The sequence below is a fragment of the Girardinichthys multiradiatus genome, chromosome 3 (assembly GCF_021462225.1).
Source record: "Girardinichthys multiradiatus isolate DD_20200921_A chromosome 3, DD_fGirMul_XY1, whole genome shotgun sequence".
NCBI classification, from domain to species: Eukaryota; Metazoa; Chordata; class Actinopteri; order Cyprinodontiformes; family Goodeidae; genus Girardinichthys; species Girardinichthys multiradiatus.
In genome coordinates, this window is record NC_061796.1 from 17,876,469 (window position 1) to 17,888,255 (window position 11,787).

The 11,787-nt window shown below is 41.9% G+C and overlaps 1 long non-coding RNA gene across 1 annotated transcript; it reads left to right on the forward strand.

Moving 5' to 3' along the window:
• The first annotated feature begins 6,789 nt into the window (after positions 1–6,789).
• On the forward strand, positions 6,790–8,699 carry LOC124866336. The gene is made up of 2 exons (XR_007037779.1): positions 6,790–8,178; positions 8,264–8,699. It is a non-coding gene; the product is annotated as an uncharacterized LOC124866336 (long non-coding RNA).
• Positions 8,700–11,787: the final 3,088 nt, after the last annotated feature.

Genomic DNA, 11,787 nt, shown 5'->3' on the forward strand with positions numbered 1-11,787 from the left:
CGGTTTTGGTTTGTTGCCTTCACAGAGCCAGGATTGAACAGGAAGTGTGGGCAAAGCCAACAGACATTTAACTAAACTCCTCCTGCTGAGACTTTAAAAATCCTCCCAGAGAAAATAAACTTGAATCCAAACCTCTAAACTTGCATTTGTCTGCGGTCCCCAAATGAATGAGCTGTTGCAAACTGCATTTATAGCATGTCATAATATAGGAAAATATTTCATATCAGTTAGAATTTTCTGAAACTGGATGACAGTCATGGAGTAAATGCTACACTACATGAGCGTTTAGATTTTATCCTTAAATAGAAAAATATAAACATAACACCTTCATTGAGCAGTAATTTCCATTTGTTCATAACGGACATATCACTGTTTATGACTCATGTGACATTATAGCGTCTGTGACTTCAATTAGGGAGCCACGGGTAAACGAGAGTGGCCCAGGGATGCTGACATTTGTTCCATCAAGTGAAACTTGCTCAAGGGTGTTGGAACAGAGGTTCTGATCAATTCTTGATCTTCTGATTCATCCTCGTTGTGGAGCAGTGGGCCAGATCTTTACCCTTGCAGAATTGCTGAGGGGGTGATGGGAATTTTGGTGTCCGATCCACTTTCAAGAGAAAGAGAACGCCTACAACATTGTCCCTCAAAGTCTTTTATGGGAGTTGCTGCGAGAGGTCTAGGTACCTGGTATGCTTATAATGGCTTTCTGATTCTTGTTTGCTCAAAACAAGAGCTGTGTCAGCATTCTGGGCACAAAGATAAGCTTGTTCCCTGTGTGGGTTGGACTCTGCCAGGGCTTTCCCTTGTTACTGTTGCTGTCTGTTGTGTGTATTGATAGGAGCTCAGTGCATAGTAGGTCCTGAGACCCGGTGGTTTAAAATCCTCAGGGTTTCATTTTGGCTTTTTTTTTTTTTTTTGGATTATGTTGTTCCATTGGCATCTTCAGGCCTTGAACGTCACTGTGTATTGGAGTGGTTCACAGATGAGTGTGAAGCAGCAGGGATGGGAGTCCTCTAAGTCTGAGAACATTGTTCTTAACCTGAAAAAGATGAATTGCTCAAGTGGAGAAGTTCAAGTATTTTGGTGTCTTGTTCATGAGTGATGGATGCGGTATATAAATAGTTGAACTGTGATCTCCTCTGTAAACCCTCACATAAGGTCATGAAATATGGATAATGACCTAAAGATGCAAGTGGCTAAACAAGAGCTTTCTCCCTAGAGTGAGAAACAGTGTTTGAAGAACTGCTGTACTAGAACAACACCCTGGGGCAAACCCAGATCCTGCTGGAGGGACTATTTATTTCTTCTAGCCTCAGAATGCTTTAGGATCCCCCAAAATGAGCTGGAGAGTGTCACTGACAAGAAGGATGTCTGGGTTCCCTCCTGGACCTTTTAATCTATGACCTGATCTCAGATAATCAATAGGGTACTCGATTGTTGCGTTGAATAGAATATCTATTTCATATTCTCCATTTATTTAATTTTCCTGTTAATAAAAATGTAAAAATAACGTAACAGAGGAAACAAAAATAAGACTGAATTTTAATGATGAGACCTTTAAAGCTATAGACGTTTAGGATCTGCAACCATAAGATTAACTTAGGAGCTGGGTTACCTTTCATCAGTTTAATAAAACTGGAGTGGCTAGATTGAACAAATAATGTGTGCAGGATATAGATCCTGTCATCAGACAGTGTCCGACGGTTTTATTTGTTGCAATAAGCTGTGATAAAAATCTTGTTGCAAATTCTGATCCACTCCACTAGAACACAATCCTCCATGCAGGAAGCGTTAGAAGTTTGTATGTTCCCCCTTGGGGGATCAAATTCACCTTTTTGTTATGATTTGGGTTTGTTTGGTTTTTTGGTTTTTGGTTTTTTCTTTATGTTGTTGGGACCCACAGCCATGGATTTCAACATTAAACTCCGGTACGGACTTTTCTGGAACTTTCAAAATAAAGTGCATTAACCTTCTTCCGGCACAGCCAGGAAACGGGATAACTGCGGACTTCCTGTGACGCCACTACCCGGATAAAAGCACAGCTGTTGCTACATCCGCCCTCTTCCACAAGGCCTTCCAGAGGGACCGGAAAGGGGGGACAAAGCGTGCTGATGTCTCTTTGCTGGCAAACAGACATAAACTCTTCAACTAGATCCAAGGATGTCATACGATCATCGATCATATGCAAAGTTAAGTACGAATGAAATACTGTCTGTGTATCCGGTATTTTCATTCATGAACGGGGGTAATTAAGGTACAAGCATTGCTTGACTGTCTCTCCGAGCCCTGTAGGAACAACCGTGTTCGAGAGAAACCCCCTGCAAAGACGCGGTCTCCCAGTCTGGAAGGAAGACAGCAGAGACCGCAGCGGACAGGACGGGCCACCCAGCTACAGCTCCGGAGCTAACCCTTTTGTTCAGAGCGAACTCACCTTCAACCCGCCGCGAAGCTACCGAGCTAACCGCTAGTTAACTGTGGATACCTTCTTCAAACTTCGCCCTTGGACAATGTTTCCTCACCACGGTTCATCAAGTTAAGTGTTTTGGGCAGAGACAGATGTAGAATGAAATGATCTAAAGGTTTTTCATTTTATGAAGTTTTGTTTGTGTGAAACTCGGCTACCTTAGTGCTAGCAGGCTATCTGCAGCACACGTGCCGGATTGTGTTCTTTGTATGTTTTTAAAGTTAAGACAAACTTTATTTAAAGGTTGATTTTTAAACAGAACATCGATCATAACGCACCGTCCGCGCTTATGCATTTTAACCCTTATATTAACCAAGGTATTTTAAAGGTATGATTGTTTCTGGTGCTAAGCTATCCGCTTCATTGTTAGCTCAACTGCTAACCGGTAAGAACACGTGCTTGCTACTAAAGAGTATTTAACAGAAAGGTTGTTAGTTTTCAAGCTAGTGAATAATAGTCCCTGAACATCATTTCTAGATTTGATAACTAAGTAAACACCATTAAGCCCCATTTCTCCAGAAAGATTTGGCTCGTTTCCAAAATATACCCTAAATAATATTTCTTCAAATATTATTTGAATAAATGAAGGCAGCTAATTAGACACTGTTGAGAATTAGGCATCCAGAAGGTTAGTTTTATTCAGCAGATCATTCTTTAAAATATTATTTCATTAAAATAATATTTTATCTGATCTTGCATTGTACAGGGTTGTTTAAATGTTGCTGATTATTTCCCAAGATGATTCCAAGACTAACTTAACTTAATTTCCAGATTCTTCAAGATAATCCTTGGTTCTCAAACATAAATAACATTGCATGGTAATGTTGCATCACTCTTTTTGTCATAATTTCCAATCATCTTTAATCAACTTGTTTATATTGCACATAGTCTATTAGTTTTCGTTATTCTTTAATTCTGCTTTGTAGTTAGTTGGTTGGTTTAGCATAGTAAAGAGTTTGTTGATTGAAATATGTTTGACTTTGAGTTGACTTATTTTTGTTAATAAATTCTTGTATTTTAAGAAATTGTGTGAATTCATTCCATGTGTGTGCAGAGTTTATGCTGTTCAATAATGTCAGAGCTCGTCTCACACCTTTCTATTTTGTCCTAATACCATCGCCTTACTGGGCTGGTATTCACAGGACAACCCTTAACAGACCAAAATATTATTTGATAAAATATTAAAATATTAATATTAAATATTAAATAATATTCTCAGATTCATAATCACAACATTGGCGTCCTTGGGTGGGCATTATCATGAACAGCTTACACTACATAAATGCGAATGAATAAACCACAACAGCACATTATTGATGTACCAAGTGATTAGCTTAAAACCAGCTGTCACTGGTCACAATAGGACTCAAAACATCAGAGTTCTAACATCAGATGTCACTGATTATATTTAGGAGAACATTATAACTCGTGACACTCCAGGAGTTCACAAATTTGACTTTCGTCAAAATTAATAACTCCAATATCTCCGTGCTAGTAACAATCAACTCTGCTACAAAGGCAAACTTTAGATGTTCGGACTCAGTCTGGTTTCTTCTGTGTAAGCATTAACTTGAGACTTGGTTTAACTTCAGTTAACCTCACTGTCCAGACAGTTGCTGCACATCTGTATTCAGAGGTTCTGTTTTGTGTACGACCACAATCTGAAACTGAATTAACTTTGCAGTTAGTTTAGTATCTGACCTAATTTTGATGCATGTATCCATTCAGTAACTTTATAGTTTATTTTATGGTTTGAAAGAACAGGATTTTTGCCAGATTAAATCACAAATTTAATCTAATCACCCTGCCTGCCATAAAGGGGGGTGAATCAAAAGTCAAATTGCAATTATTACCCTCAGGAGGTGTAGCAATTTTTTTTTCCTTTGCATTTTAAACAAAATTCCCTTAAAGGTTAAGAGTAGGTGAAAAATTTATGCTGAAATCACAAATGATCCAGAGTAGCATTGTAACACTTGGAGCATAGTGTTGTCATAAGTCACAGGTTTAATGATCAACTGGTGCACTCATTTTACAATCAAATGGTTCCAATATATGTATAGTCAGATATACATATATAGCTGGACATACATTTGTTGTTGCTTTTAGCAATTTCTCATAACTTTGTTGTTGTTTTGTTGTGTCTGCCAGAATAATGGAATCAAACTCCATTATGAATTCAGCAGACGTGGAGATGCAGAAAGTAGTGGTTGCTGATCTCATCCGTTTGTCTCCAGATGAGCGGGATGCTTTAAATCAGTTTGATCGTGCCACATGTGATGAGAGGATTCAGGAGTTGGTAAACTTCATTAAGTATCCGACTAGAGAGGCTCTGATTTCAGATGTTCTTTGTCAGCTTACCTTGTTGTATCAGCAGAAATCACAACTGGAAGCTAAAAGATATCTTCAGTTACAGACTGACCATCAGATGACTCTTCAAAGGGAGAATGCTGCAAAGCTTGAGCTCTCAAAAGCTGAGAAGAGGATGGAGAAAGCTGAAGCAAAGTTAGTGGACCTGAAGGCAGATGAGCTCAAGAAAGCTTCATCCCAAAAGCAGGAACAGACCACCACCGTTCAGGTACCGAATTTGCATTTTCACTCACAGCAGCTGCAGCAGCCACAGCAGGGGGCAGACTCAGACAGCAGGCATCCAGCACCTAGGTCAGAGTCTCCCTTTCCTAAATCTAGTCAAAGTGTTCAACTTACTTCCACAGACCTTAACAGAAGTGTTGGAAGTCAGATGGTCTCCAGTGGTTTCCTGTCAAGTCCCATTGCAGTGAACAACGACCAAGATGACCGAGTGCCGGACTCAGCGTGCACAAGTGGTCCAATTCGGTGGGAGGAGCACCCTTCCAGCGTGATCGGCACCCCTCTCTTTTCTGACTCTGTGTGTTATGCATTGCATAACAGAGAATCTCTCCATGCAGGAGACTCGTAGATATGCTCAGCTTGTGTGGGAAACACGTGTCCGTTGACACAGGGCTGTGGTGTGTCACACCGCTCCTGTGGTGTGTCACACCGCCACTCCTGAACGTGCCTCTACATAGGGATAACATATAAATCAGCCGCTCCTATCGCAGAATCCGCGTTCGGTGTGAACGCACCATAAGACAGTCGCCAGTACTGACTGCTTTAGCTGGAGGGTGTGGCTGTGGTGGTGTGACGAATTATGATGTCATGCCACGGCCATACGTTTGGCTGTAAATTACACATGCATGGTCCAATTTATTCCACACTCAATATGGTTGATCTTTGTCAGCCCCAAAACAGCTCTATTGGATTACATTGGAATTTAGATCAGCAGCGCCCCCTAGGACATTTCAAGTGCTCTATCTCCCTCATACATCATAGGATCCACTTCAAATGTACTATACATCATCAGGGATCGATGCTGAACATGTTGCCACAGTCAGTTTATAACAAAATTTCAGCCCCACCCACTAATAAACAAGTGAATGCAGCTTCCATCTGGAAGGTCGGATTTCCCCCATATTTTGAATACTTCTCGCCAGAATTCTGCATGAGTGAAGATCATGACATGACGCTCACAGCGCCACCTAGAGGCGACATTTGGAATTGAACGGCGGCCTCGTTGGTGGCGTGCAGCCGGCGATGCCAGGCTCCCACGGTTGCTGCACAGGCCATTCTGATTCTGTGCCTGGTGCCTGGTTGGGAAGGAAGAAGCATGAATTAAAACCCTCATGGATCACCATGATTACAACTAAGAATGATGCAAGTGTTTAGATATTAGTTACTTTATTAAGATTTGTTATCTGTGCTTCCTTATTAATGATCAACACATCTCCTGTAGTACAATTTTTGCCATAGCTATGGCATTCAATGACTAAATGACTGCACAAGTGTTGGACTTGAAGGAGTGCTTAATGCCAAGCTGTGTCTTATTGTCTTCCAGTCCTTCAGCTAAGGGAAGTTGGTCCCAGATGGGTTGTAGTGAACATACTGGTAATTTGGGCAAAACTAACTTTGGTCCTTTTTACCAAATCAATTTATTCTCTAAAGACAAACTCACTTTTCATCCACTGACCCAGAAATTTACTTTTATTTATGCTGTAAATCTTCTTAAATAGTGAATCTTTCTGACATAAGTCCAGCCTCCAAAACTCCCTGACTCACTCAAACCATCCTGCCACAGTTTCTGCACTGTCTGGTCATGTCACATATCGGCCCTGCTTATCCTCAATGAGACCTGCTGAAGAGCATGCACCAAGAAAGCCACTACTGGACTAGAAAAGCCAGTAATGGAAAGAGTTGCAAAACCGACTGAGTGAAGTGGAGCCAAATAGAGCCCATAAAAAAGGCCCATATATAAAGTAAGGTACCTAACATAAGCAAGGACCACACATTTGAAAATAAAATAACAATTTATTCTGTTTTATAGTTGCATTAATATGTCAGCCAAATTTTTACCACAAATCTGCATAATCAAACCTATCTACAGAATCCTGGACATTGTTGTTGTCATGCTTTGATCAAACAATATCCTTTATTATTGCACCGTGTAGTTTTAAAATTGCTTTTCAACTTTGTTTCACACATACAGACAGATAAAATTGGATCAGGTATCCAGATTCTCATTGTTATTACTCACCTATGGCCACCAAAACACATCACTGCTTTCATCTTATGTGCCTTAGAGAGAAAATTCTACCCTTTGATCAATTGTAGAAAGATATGAGGATGGTATTTCATTCTGCATTGATTTTCCTCGACGTTGCTGTATGTGGCTCCTCTAGTTGTTAATTCACCCAGGAATCAACCTAAGTCATTACCTGCACATCGTTTTTTCCACTGCAATCATCCGTGTTAAACTAATGTGTCTCCTGTAGCAGAACCGGGCCATCAGGCTTTACCTGAACTCCCCAGCTACAGCACTATACATGTCCTCATGTGACTTTAGTGCTATAAGACATCACGGCCTACAAAAGCCATGGCACTCATCTAACTACACGTCTGTCGGTTTTGTGTTTTATCCTCCTCACATCCCTAATTTCCATTTCTGCCATGTCAAATATTTACTCAGGTCTGTTGTAATCACAGTCCTGCTGGTGTGGACGCTGACCCACAAAAATCCCACCATGTTTAAAAGCTTTACTCTGAAGTATTTATCTCTGCTGAGGGAATTGGGATACACTTCAATATCATCCTGCATATTTTTAAGGTCTGTTGGGTAAGCAAAAACATTTTCAGCATTTTCTTATAGTGATATGTTTTGGTCTCGTCATATCATAGATAAATGTATATGTAAGAACTATGTACTACTTCCCCTGTATATATGCTTAATATGAAACATTCAGAATCAACAAGTGCAAATACCTAGTTTCATGTGTAAATACTGACCAGAACGGTGCTTACTGTAGCTTTTCCCACACCCACACTTCAAAGTGGACCTCAAACTGTGCAGTCTTCTGAGTAACATCCAGGATCCTGACAGTAGCCCATCTCAAAGCTACAACCAAACCACAAGTGCATTACCACCCAGGATGTTTCTTTTTTTCCTACAGGTCTAACCCACGGTGTGTCTGGGTCTGGGATTTTCTGTTTGTTTTTGCCTGCTATTTAAACTACCTTACCACTAGATGCCGCCTGAGCTCTGGAGGTGAGAGGGAGATAGGTGTTCGCAATCTTCTTCAAACTGGAGGAGTATAAGAGAGCAGTCGGCCAGCACTTCTACGCCTGGGTGTTTGCCTAATGGGGTAACAAATACCGGCCATCCAGCTATAGATTTTCAATGCTTCAGAAAACTATAGTAACCCTTGTCGTTTCTGTGTTCCTCTCTAGGCTCCACTGCAGATCTGTTCTGGTTCAACTGATTTCTCGTTTGAACTGCTTCCCAAGCTTCAAGATTTCAAGGAATGTTTTAGATTCCATTCCAGCTAGCTGCTCCTGGCTCTCCTACCTCCTGGCTTCAAGCTCAAGCGATCCCTGTCCACAACTCCAACCTCAGTAAGTGAGCTGCCTTCAGAGAAACTTCACTGCTGCACACTGAGTGAAGGATCAAGAGGAAAATAAATTCAGGCACCTCTGTGGTCATCTTCCGTCCCAGCTCCGACCCCCTCCATGCAAGATCATCAACATCACTCAGTAAGCCTGAAGATACCTTCTTAAGAAAGTCTGTTTTTGTTCTCCATCAACTCACCCAACCTTCTCTCCATACAGTCGGTGTATCCAGTTCCCAGTCCACATTCACCTTCTGTAAATAAATTCATTAACTTTTCCTCTGTCTCCTGAGTGTTCTCTGCATGTGGGTCAAATTTGTTAATAAAACGATGACAGAACACTCAGGCCAAACTGACCCAGCAGAGACTCTCAGGAGGACACTTTCTGAACACAGCCTCCAGATCCAGTCCCATGATTCCACTCTCCAGGCATTGTTCGAGCAGCAAAGACATACAAACCAACAGCTTGAGCAGGTGACGTCTCTGTTACAGCTCACTCTACTTTCCAAGGCCTCCACCACCCCAGAGGGCGCTGTAGGACCTTCCGTGTCTCAGCAACTTCCTCTGTGACGAGACATAACTCCCCCTAACCCCGAGAAATTTTCTGGAGAGGTGGTAGTTGTCAAGGCTTTTTGCTTCAATGTTCCCTAGTTTTCAACCAGTCACCACAGTCATTTCCTCATGACAATGCAAAAATATCATACATTTTAGGATTGTTAACAGGAAAAGCACTCCGCTGGGCAGAGGCCAGGTTTCCAGATTGCAATCAGTTCAGCTCCTTTTTTGAGAAATTTATCCAGGAGTTTAAATTAACTTTTGTACTTAATCTGACCCGACCAATATTTCTCGTCGCATGTGTGCGCTGAAACAGCGAAATAAACCTTTAACTGAATTCTCCATAGAGTTTCAAACCATGGCAGCAGCTTCTGGCTGGGATTCCAACGCTCTTAAAGCAGCATTTTTCCAGTCTCTAGACGAAGCTTTAAAGGATGAATTAGCTTTATTAGATGAACTCAAGGAACTGAATGAATTTATTATATTGGCAACCCGAATAGACAACTGGATGAGGGATGGGTTCTGAATCAGCACCCATGCAGCTGGCACACACCAGACTCACCCCCGAAGAGCGACAGCGACGCAGAGAGTCCAATCTGTGTATTTACTCTGGTTCATCTAATCATTTCATCACTCTCTGTCCCCTTCGGCCAAAAGATAGGGTCCATCAGCTGTAGAGGGAAATTTTTGCCCCTAGATTCACATTATCTGATACCCTGGAACCGAACATTGACATTTTCTGCTCTAATTGACTCGGGGTGTGAACAAAATTTAATTGATCAGTCCCTGGTTGAGCAAGCACAGATTGAGGTGGAAATTCTTCAAGCCCCACTTCAAGTACAGGCTCTGGATGAAAGGACGCTTCACCGAATAACCCATCGTACCAAGAATTTGGAGCTAGTACTCTCAGGTAACAACAGAGAACACTTCGTTGTTTGTTTTTCCTGTCCACAACAATACTTTAGTTTTAGGTTTCCCCTGGCTCCAAATTCACAATCGACATCTCAACTGGTCTGAATTACGCATCAATTCCTGGTCCACTAAATGCCTCTCTTCATGTTTACAGTCTGCATTCTCTTCTAACCTGCCTCCTGAGGATTTAGAAGAAGCTGAAACCCCTGATCTAACTCGGGTTCCAGAAGAATACTATGATCTAAAAAGTGTGTATAGCAAATCTCGAGCTCTGTCTCTTCCACCTCATCGTCCGTATGACTGCGCGATTGATCTTCTTCCTGAAGCTCCGTTGCCCTCTAGCAGACTGTATAACATTTCCCAATCAGAACGACAGACTGTGGAAAAATTTGTTTCTGAATCCTTGGCGGCTGGAATCATCTGCCCGTCCTCATCCCCTTTAGGTGCTGGTTTTTTCTTTGTGGGGAAAAAAGATGGAACATTACGTCCCTGCATCGATTACAGAGGTTTGAATCAAATTACAATCAAAAATAAATATCCTCTCCCTCTGTTATCATCTGCTTTCGAACCTGTCCAGGACTCCACCATCTACGCAACGCTTACCATCTTGTCCGAATCCGTCATGGGGACGAATGGAAGACCGCCTTCAAGATGCCCCGGGGCCATTTTGAATATTTCGTAATGCCTTTCGGCCTCAGCAATGCCCCAGCGGTGTTTCAAGCATTAGTCAATGACATTCTGCGTGATTGTTTGAACATATTTGTGTTTGTATACCTTGATGAGATTCTCATCTATTCCAAGAACCTCACAGAACACCGTCATCACGTCCGTTTGGTGTGGATTGGCCAGTTCCCGACTCCTGTAAGCAGCTACAATGCTTTTTGGGTTACAGGCGGTTTATCAGTAATTACAGTCAAACAGCAGCACCCTTAAATGCATTAACTTCAACAAAGGTTTGGTTCCGGTGGACTCCTGAAGCCGAGGAAGCTCTCCTCCTTAAATGAGAAGTTCTCTCAAGCACCCATTTTGATTCATCCTAATCCAACCAAACAATTCATCCTTGAGGTGGATGCTTTTGATACTGGAGTTGGGGCAGTATTGTCTCAGAGATCCAACAAAGATGACAAGATTCGTCCTTGTGCATTTTGTTTCCCGCAGATTGTCCAGTGCCGAGCGAAACTTCGATGTGGGAGACAGAGAACTGTAGCCCTCATTTCAAGGCAGTTTTGTTGGTCCATCATGCATAGGGACGTCAGAGAATACGTGAAAGCATGTTCTGCTTGTGTTCCAGAGAATTCCCTGCAGAAATAATTCAACTAATCAATCTTCCTTCCTGAATGTAACTGTATGACCTCCATCCTAACTATTGTTGACCGTTTTTCAAAAGCATGCCATCTAATTCCCCTCAGAAAACCCACGTCTGCTTTCCAAACGGCTCAACTACTCATTAAACACGTCTTTCGACTACATGCAATTCCCCAGGACATCCTCTCTGACCGTGGTCCCCAGTTCATCTCCAAGGTATGGAAACAGTTTTGTACAGCTCTTGAAGCCAAAGTATCTCTCACCTCGGGTTACCATCCACAAACTAATGGACAGACTCAAAGAATGAACCAGGAACTAGAAGCCACTCTCAGATGTTTGACATCATCCAATTCCTCTGATTGGAGTTTTTTATCTACCCTGGGTGGAATATGCTCATGTCTCCACTGCAACTGGTTTCTCCCCCTTTGAAATCTCTCTGGGCTACCAGCCTCCATTATTCCCTGCTGACAAAACAAATATAGCTGTTACTTCTGTGAGCCACCACATTCGTTTTGTTAAACAGGTTTGGAACGCCACAATCAGAGCCTTACAGAGAACCGCCAGTCAAAACAAGCGGTTTGCTGACAGAAGACA